The sequence below is a fragment of the Lactuca sativa genome, chromosome 3 (assembly GCF_002870075.4).
Source record: "Lactuca sativa cultivar Salinas chromosome 3, Lsat_Salinas_v11, whole genome shotgun sequence".
NCBI lineage: Eukaryota > Viridiplantae > Streptophyta > Magnoliopsida > Asterales > Asteraceae > Lactuca > Lactuca sativa.
Window position 1 is genome coordinate 72,879,608 of NC_056625.2, and position 9,888 is coordinate 72,889,495.

The 9,888-nt window shown below is 40.4% G+C and overlaps 1 non-coding gene across 1 annotated transcript; it reads left to right on the top strand.

Annotated features, from left to right (window-relative positions):
* Positions 1 to 835: 835 nt before the first annotated feature.
* Positions 836 to 942, top strand: LOC111879133 (small nucleolar RNA R71). Its single transcript, XR_002846007.1, has one exon. It is a non-coding gene; the product is annotated as a small nucleolar RNA R71 (small nucleolar RNA).
* Positions 943 to 9,888: the final 8,946 nt, after the last annotated feature.

Here is a 9,888-nt window from a genome sequence, read left to right on the forward strand (position 1 = left end):
TGACCTTGGCTCCACTTCTAGTGCTTCTAGGAACTCAGAAATCACTTCTTCTTTAGTATCAATGGCCATGACGTGAGATTGAACTTTCTTTTCGGGAAATTGTGAAGATAATTTATTATTAACCAAAATAGTAAGTTGACCAACTTGGACTTCAAAACTTTGAATCGATGCTTGATGATTTCTTAATGAAGCTTGCTGGTCAATCATCATTTTGTGTTGTTCCTTCATCATATTCATGTGTTCTTTTAGCACTGTATCGGTATCTTCGTGCCTTCTCTTGAATGCTTCCATGAATCGGGTCAACACGGTTTCTAATTCCACTTTCTTCTCGGTTGATGGCTACTCTTTTTGGTAGAAGCCTCGTCCAGTTTGCTTATATTTCTCTTCCTTTTGCTTCTTGTTTTCTTCGTATGGCAGTCACTCTTTCTTTGGTTTTCTACAGTCTTCATCGTATTTGTCCCCACTCGAATAGCAAACTTGAGCTTTCGTGTTTCCATATTCATCCATATTGCAATCTTTTGTCAAATGTGAGCCACTACATCTCTCGCAACCAACTTGAATTGCATGAATTGATTGGTCTAATTGGGTCAATCTCCTATCCATAGTGTTAAGCATTGCCATCACAGCAGCCATCTCTTCAGTTTGTGCACCTCCATTTCCCTTTATTCCATCATGCCCTGGGTTGTGATACTCACGAGAGTGATTTGAAAATTCTTCAATCAGCTCCTTGGCCTGATTTGGGTTCTTCTTCGTTAGTGTTCCTTGCGAATCAAGAAGTTGTCTAGTCATGACATTCACCCCATCATAGAATATCGACATCTCTTGCTGAATATTTAGGTCATGTTGAGGATAATTCCTTAACAACCCCTTGTAGCGTTCCCATGCCTCGTATAATGACTCCCCTGGATTTTGCTCAAAGTTGGCAATCGCCTTTTTGAGTTTAGAGATTTTGGAGGGTGGGCAAATCTGATCTAGAAATTTCTCATGCAATTGGGCCCATGTGGTGATGGTACCGGATGGAAGTGCCTTCAACCAGTCTTTTGCAGCTCCTTTGAAAGTGACTGGTAACATCCTTAGCAAAGCTGTCTCCCTTGGGATATTAGGAGTATTAAAATAATCCTCAATATCATTGACCTCGTCTAAATGCTTGAAAGCATCCTCATGATCCTTCCCATAGAATGGGATATCCGTAACTGCAGTAAGGATATGTCACTTTAACTCGAATGTGGCATTGGCAGGAATCGAGGATGTACTAAATATAATCCGGCCCCACATCATCTCGAATGCGCTTCTTGTAATCCCCCATGGCCATCTCATCAACGTTCGCCATCTCGTTTTCCTGCTCGTTCTCGGGTTCACTCGTATAAAGTCCAAATTCTGTTTCTAATTCGTACTCGGACTCGTGTGGATTAGGAATTTGATCGAAGACTTCAAACTTGCTCTTTGAGGCTGAACTCGAGTCTTCCGTTTTCTTTCCTGACTTCCTTGAAAAGGCTGATTTCAGTTCTTGTAAAGGCAACTTCTTATTATTCTTTTTGTGCAGCGTAGACTCCGGATCTTCAAGCAATGGCACCAAAGGTGTGTTGGATCCTCTGGTCATGAACTCATGCAAAACAATCAAAATAAAAACGTAAAACTGAACAAAAACTAAAAAAATTCCCTACAGACAGTCCACCACGACGTGGTAAAGGCTACCACCTCGTGTTGTCGCAGAAAAACTAACAGAAAAGAAAAACGCAGAAAATCTAAAAAAACGAAACTCACGACGTGGACTTAAGGTTCACGACCTGATTCTAGTACTGAAAAAAAAAGACTAAGCTGCAAAAGTAACTTTTTGCAGGTTTTACCCCACAAAAAGGATCGATCAATTTGAAGCAAACAAACTAATAGTTAACTAAGTCGTTCCCCGGCAACGGCGCCAAAAACTTGATGTGCACAAAAGTACCCACTAATTTTAATATTTATAACCTAATAAACTTAGACTAACTATGCACCTATAGGCAGTGTACCTAGTCAGATTATAGTATAGCTTGGGTAAGTCGGGTATCGATCACAGGGAACGGTGTTACTAATTAATCTACTTGCTATCAAATTAACCTAATTATTAACAAGTTTAAAAAGGGTTTTATGTGATTTTACAAGATCAGACGAACTTAACTCAATTTCAATTAATAAGTAAAAACACTCTTGTTTAGTTCGAATCCACTTCGTCCTTATGGCTAGCTAATAATTATGGATTATCAAGTTTGTTATTATTATATTAGTAATTTAAGTCTAACTTTACCAATAATTAATTAATTCATGTAAAACTATGTATGGTCACACACAATTAAACACAGAACCAATTATGATTATGAATATTCTATGTAAGATTTATTATGCAAACACAATTATAGTCATAATCTACGTTCTCTAGCGCAGCTAAATTTATTTACTTTAATTACTAACTAAGATTCTTCAATCCTAGCTCTAACAATTTAATGTTCATTAAATCACTAGGTAAACAAGTTCATGCAGTTAATGGTCACTAAGCTACACAGAACATGAATTTAAGCAACTAAAGAAACAAACATAAGCATGTTAGGTAACGATAAATCAAACACAAGCAATTCACCAACTAAATAATCCATGTAAAATTAAGTTATTCGTAAGTTAGAAGCTTCTTCTAGCTAGACAAGAGTAGCTAGATTCAGCTGCTCATAATAGCAACTAACAATCAAACACAAACTAAATAGGCAACCATGTTCATAAGTATCAAATAAGTAAACTAAATTATGAGCCTCTACTCCTTTGGTGTTGAAAACCTTTTTCCAGAACTTCTCCTCTGCTAAAAATCATCTTCTGGAAACCCTCCAATCAGCCAAAAGTCCTCCAAGTCGTAATGGCCAAGAGTATTTATAATATCTGAATTTTCACATGCCACGTCGTGACTAGTGATTCATGACATGATCCGTAAGTAACCCGTATTCACCAAGGACTCTTTCTTCGCGTACTTATCTTTTGGAAAGATCGAGCCCACATCGTGTTCTTCTAGTTCACGTTGTGACTTAGGTTGAACCTATGAATTTCTTCATCTTTTGTGTTCAAGACTCCAATGTTCCATATATTGTCACTTTTGGTCCCTCTCTTCGAAAATGCTTTATTTTGGCTGCAAATAACATTTTATCCTTATCAGTACCATAATTCTATGCAAATAACCAAAATATTAATAAAAATGTAAATAAATATTGCCTACAACTATTTATAAATATGGCAATATCAGACGTGGACTGGAAAAGTTCCTAATCTATACCACATCAAGATTTGGGGTTACGAGGCTTTCGTGAGGCGTGAGACTCACGATAAGCTCAAACCTCGGAGTGAGAGGTGTATTTTCATCGGCTACCCACATAATTCCTTTGGTTACCACTTCTACAGACCCAGTGAGAATGTGGTCTTTGTAGCAAGGAGGGGTGTCTTTCGAGAGTGAGAGTTCATAAGCCAAGGAAACAGTCGGAGGCAAATTGACCTCAAAGAAATTTAAGATTCAAGTGGTGAAGGAACTTCAAACCCTAGCAGTCAACCTGAGGAGGAAGCTCCTTTTGATCCAATTGATGAGTCTGTACCTCTGAGGCGTGCCACAAGGGTTAGGAATGCACCTGAGCACTACTATGGTTTCCATATTACCGCGGAAGGTGAGGAACTTTTTAGTGAGACACTAGTAAGTCTGGATGAACCTAACAACTATGCAGAAGCCATGGTAGGCCCCGAGTCTGCTAAATAGAAAGAGGCAATGGACAGCGAGATACAGTCCGTGTATGACAATCAAGTTTGGAACTTGGCTGACAATGTACCAGGTCGTAAGACAGTTGGGTGCAAATGGATCTTCAAGAAGAAAACCGACATGGATGGTAATGTACACACGTATAAGGCGCGACTGGTTGCAAAGGGCTTTTCTCAAACTCTAGGAGTTGATTATGATGAGAACTTTTCACCAGTAGCAATGATTAAGTCTATTAGGGTCCTGTTAGCCATTGCTGCATTTCATGATTATGAAATATGGCAAATGGATGTTAAAACCGCCTTCCTTAATGGAAGTTTGGCTGAAGATGTTTACATGTATCAACCAGAGGGTTTTGTTAGTACATAATACCCTAATAGAGTGTGTAAGCTTGAGAAATCCATTTATGGATTGAAACAAGCACCTCGCAGATGGAATCTCTGTTTCGATGAGAAAGTCAAAGAGTTTGGCTTTTCGAAGAGTGAAAATGAATATTGTGTATATGTCAAGGCTAGTGGGAGTATAGTTAGCTTTTTGGTACTGTATGTGGATGACATACTACTCATAGGAAATGACATCCCAACCTTGCAAGAAATGAAGTCCTGGCTTGGGAAGTGTTTCGCTATGAAAGACCTAGGAGAATCTATCTATATTCTAGGGATAAGGATTCTGAGATACCGGAGTAAAAGATTAATTGGACTTAGTCAGAGTACCTACTGGGATAAGGTGCTGAAGAGGTTCGGCGTGCAAGATTCATAGAAAGGAGAGTTACCCATCCAGAGTAACGCCAGATTGAGTAAGACTCAGAGCCCGAGTACCAAGGATGAGATAGCATAAATGAGTCGAGTACCTTATACTTCCGTTGTAGGCTCGATCATGTATGTTATGACTTGTACTCGTCCTGATGTAGCCTTTGCTTTGAGCATGGTTAGCAGATATCAAGGGAACCGTGACAAGGCTCACTGGACTGCGGTAAAGAACATTCTCAAGTACCTTCGGAGGACTAAGGAATGGGTCCTTACCCTCGGTGGGAGTGATGACTTGAGAGTTGTAGTGTATAGTGATGCTAGCTTCTAGACTGATAGGGATAATTTCCGCTCTCAGTCAGGCTGGTTCTTTACCTTAAACAGGTGAGCAATTACTTGGAAAAGTTCCAAGCTGGAGACAGTGGCAAATTCAACTTGCAAATCAGAGTATATAGCAGAAAGCGAGGCAGCAAAGGAGGCAATATGGCTGAAGAACTTCATTGGAGACCTTGGAGTTGTACCAGCTATAAGGGAGCCTATCGAAATTTTCTATGATAGTGAAAGTGCAGTTGCCTTAGCGAAAGAACCAAGGGATCATGGGAGATCCAGACACATTGACAGAAAATACCATTTTATCAGACATCGAATAGAAAAAGGACTCCTCATGGCAAAGAGGGTATCATCGGATGAGAACCTAGCAGATCCCCTCACGAAGGGACTGGGTAGGGTTAAGCATCTCCAGCATGCAAGGCGCATAGGACTGAAGGATGATATTAGTTTTAGTAGTTAGATAGCTCTGAAATTTGTAAAGTGTAATTGACATTTGATTATGAATAAAAGTTATGTTTATTTATGAGTAAAGTGTTGCTATCTTTTGTCAATCGTTTACTATTATTTCTTTTGCATGTTTTGACTTACAAAATAATTATGTTATGTTGTTTCAGATTATTCAAATTCTCCACAGTCGGTCATATGTTGGAAGTAGGTATGAATTAAGACTATCATGGGTTGGCTGGTAGAGGTCTAAGATGTTGGACATAGCTACAACACTCATGAGTGCTCATAAGTTCTGTGTATTGGATTCAACCCACGCTCACTGGTATCACTTCATGGAATTTTTCTCGAGTGATCGTGAGACGGTAATATCATATAAGTCTTCAAACCTAGAGATATGACTTGTTGCCTATGAGTTGGTTGTACATTAATTGTACGAAAACGCATTGGTAACTCAATGTTATAAAACTTGCTTTTGTGTGTGATTCAACAAGTAGTAGAACAAGAATATGAGTCAAAGTTTATCTGTACCTTCTTGGATTAGAAGCGATATATGGGCCCCTCGATGATTTTGTTTTGACCTATGTATCGGGCCCTGCCATAACTAAATTGATGTGTTCAATTAAGTTCTTTGTAAAAAAACGGAAATTGGGAAACAAACTGCTAGACAATAAGTAAGACATTGTTCCATGTATTTGTCCGGCTGATATCTAGAACAGAGGATTATATGATCACTAATCTTAAATGGCGTATCATCATCATCTCAGTTCCGAGAGACCTTGAAAGAGCTACAATTGTTGATCAGTTCCTGAAGTCATACTTGCAGTTATAGTTATTAGACTTATCCAAGTGGGAGACTATCAGATAAAGTGTATAAGTCGATAATTATCTCTGGTATGTACTTGACCCGGTTTCACATGGTCCATTTGGGTTGCATGACATCATGCATTTGGATAGACTAAAATGAGAGAAATAACACTTATGGTTTATTAATATATTATAAGTTCTAATATATTAATAATATTATTTAATTAGTATTGATCAAGAATTAATTAAGTGATAAAAAAGGTGACTAATTGAATATATGGGTTGATTGTGTAAATCATCCATACTTGTATAGTGGGCTAAATGCTCCATGGATTATCAAGTTGGGTTAAGACCCATAGGATGCTCCATGGAAGTGTAAGCCCATGGATCATGGAAATGAAGAGTCATGTCACATTAGGGTTTACATGGTGTAACCCTAATTGTAACACACTATATAAGCAGCAAAATGCTCACTAAAATCGGCACTAGAAAGAATAGAGAGGGCAAGCCGATTTTAGAAGTGTCCTACATTTCTCTCAAGTCATTCCAATAACATTTGGTGTTGTGTAAGACATTTGAGGCATCAAACTTGGGGTGCTAGGCTCACAAGGTTTTCAAGGAATCCAAACTACTACAAGGTATGTTTTTTCTAGCTAACTTTTATGTCCAAAAGTTCCCCATGTATGCTAGATAGGATTATGAACCTTGGAAAATCAATTTTGCATGTATCTTAGTCAAGCATAGATCCAAGGTTTCTAGGGTTGCATGAACACTTTAGGAGTGTTAGAATGCTCAAAACCCTTCACCAACAACACCAGGGGTCAATTCCGAGCATGAACCAGCAGTCGGAGCAAAACTCACAATTGTAGCAAAGCATGCAATTGAGTTGCCCACAACAACCATACATCTCGCAAGCAGTGATGTACAATCAAACATATATAAACTCATATTACGCCCAAAATTTTATAATGTACAACGGTTTTCCATATCCTCGCAAGGAAATCCCGGCAAGGAGCACCATTTCTACCTTTTGCCAGGAACTCATGAAGTATGAGATCCCAAATTCGAAAATGATACTAAATATCCCCAAGTATGATGGAACAACTGACCCTGATGAGAACATCAACACCTATGAGTGCACGATGACTTTACTATGGATGGAAAAACGTTTCATGTGTACATATTCCCGTGTTACCTTATCCGCTAACGTCGCAAAATGGTTCAAGACGTTGCGACCAGGCAGCATCGCGAGCTTTGAACAGCTGAGGTACCTTTTCCTAAACAATTTCATGCAACTATGGAAGGAGGAGGGAGATGCAAAATCTATAATGGCATGCAAGAAGAAAGAGGGGGAGTCGATACGAGTGTATTACGATAGATTCACACTAGAAACACTTAATGTTCTGGGTCAAGAATAGTTCCTTGTAACCGGTGCCTTCACCCAAGGTCTATTCCTCGAGCTTTTTTCAATAAAGATATAGGGGACGGTACCTCAGTCGAAAGACGAACTCAAATACAGAGTCGAAAAATACCTCCAATAAATCGAAGGCGAGGAACAGAAGGAAGACAACCTGAAAGTCTTTGCAAATGCGTATATCAAGCAAGATGAACCAAACTCACAGGCAAAACTCCAATCACCAAGACCACCATGATAGAAGCCACGACAAGCACAACCGACACTCTCGATACCCATCTCGTAGACTTTTCCCTTTCAGCAAGGATGAGCCCCGGAGTCACCGGGCTGAGGTGTATGCGGTTGAGAAAACACCTCCAAATGTGGACAAAGAAAAAGGGAAGTATTGTGAGTACCACAAGAGTAAAACCCACGGCACCAGAGAGTGCACGATCCTAAGGAAGGAAATTGATGAAAAAATCTAACGGGCGACCTCATAGAAATTGCCAAGGACTTGAGGTCCAAGTTCGAAACTGACCAGAGGAATACACGAGATCAAAAAGATGGGGGAAAGCGCCAAGTTAAGGAGGAAATTTTTACCATCACGAGACCTCTCGAGCGAAGCAAGCATGAAGAGACAGGCGGCCATATCGAGGTACTCCCTAAGAACATCCTCAATATCAGCTTCTTATTGAAAGACCAACACATGCCTAGCCAAAATCCCATGGATCCACTCATTATAACGGCCTACGTGCACCTCAAGCAAATTCATCGAGTGTTAATTGATAACGGTAGTTGCATTGACATTCTTTATGAACATTACTTCCGCCAGCTCCCAACCTCCTAGAAAGAAGGTCTATAACCCTCAACCAGGAGCCCACTCATCGGAATCACAGGACATCAGTTATGGCCGATAGGCACCATAAATATCCCGTTGACTTGAGTCAGTCATGATGGAAAAGAAACAATCACAAGGGTAATAGGGTTCTCAGTGGTACGTCGCCCAGCCGACAACGATATGCTCCTCGAAAGGCCAATGCTCTTCCAGCTCCGGGCAATACCATCAACAATCCACGGAACGCTGAAGTTTAGTACAAGCACAGGCTCAGCCGCAGTTGTCGCTTGCAACCCACTCACAATGTATGGCAGAGCCATTTCCACATTGAAGAAATGCACGTACCAAGGAAAAAAAAGAACACATCGCCATATGAAGAAGCACCTTATATCAGCAGTTATCCCACGACACCAAGATGGCAGGATAGAGAACGCTTAGATTAAAGAAATTTAGGGGGAAGGACACAAAAGTAACAATTCAACTGTACCAAAAGATGTGCCGTTTCACAACACCAAGTAGACTCCCTAGACTTTAGCGAAAACACAAAGGAAGGACCAAAAACCATACCCAAAGAGTAACATAACAAGCAAAGAAAAGCTCAAGCCAGACCCATGCGAAAAATGAGATAGGATGCCTATCAACTCCCAGTGAGCCTCCCATCACCCACAAGACTAAAAGTCCAAAAAACCAAAAACATGGGGACACATAGTAGAGAGTGATACGCACACGCAGGGAGCCCAAGGTCGAATGTGCACCCCAAGAGGAAACCGTGAATTTTGACACGACATCATTTGGAAAAGAGGTCAATCCAAAAAGAAACGTCGAAGTCATGAAAACCTTCAACGGGTCCTAATCAGGCTCAAATCACCACCCATATGGGTCTATCCCAGTCAACTCCCCAAGTGACGGTGCACAGGGAACACGGGGAGGCCTAAGAGTTGTGATAAGGAAAATGTAGGTAGGAAGAGAAAAACAATTTCCCCTAGAGAGGATCGGGGCATACAGAACTGAAGCACGAAAGAATATGAAAATAGTCTTTAGAAAATTGATTCATCCAGAAAATGCCAAGCTCCAGCATGCACAGAAACACAATCAAACCACGAGGAAGTACACCTGAGGAACACCCAGGGTTCCAACACACAGAAACCATAGGGAAACTCCCCATTGGCGAAATGCCTTGCAGGCCTTTCCCAAGCGACCCCACACACAATGATAGGGCCAATTCTAAGATTGCACCGATTCCAATAAAGAAAGTACATCCAGGAAAAGAAAAATACTTGCCTGAGGAAAAGAACCAAACAAGCGGCTTGCAACAAGAAACCCTGAAAATCACTGTCGGCGAATACCCAGAATATCAGGTGCTCATTCATCCTCAAATACAACACGCCATGACTTTGACTAATTACTATCGGTCACCAAATCAATAGGGTATCGATATTATGGGGCCACCCCCTGTCATCCTAAGAGGAACCAGTTTCCCATTGGTTACCCTCGACCATTTCAGTAAATAGGAAAAAGATAACCATCCATCAGGATCGAAAAAAGCTTGGGTTGAAAAACCACCAATGATACG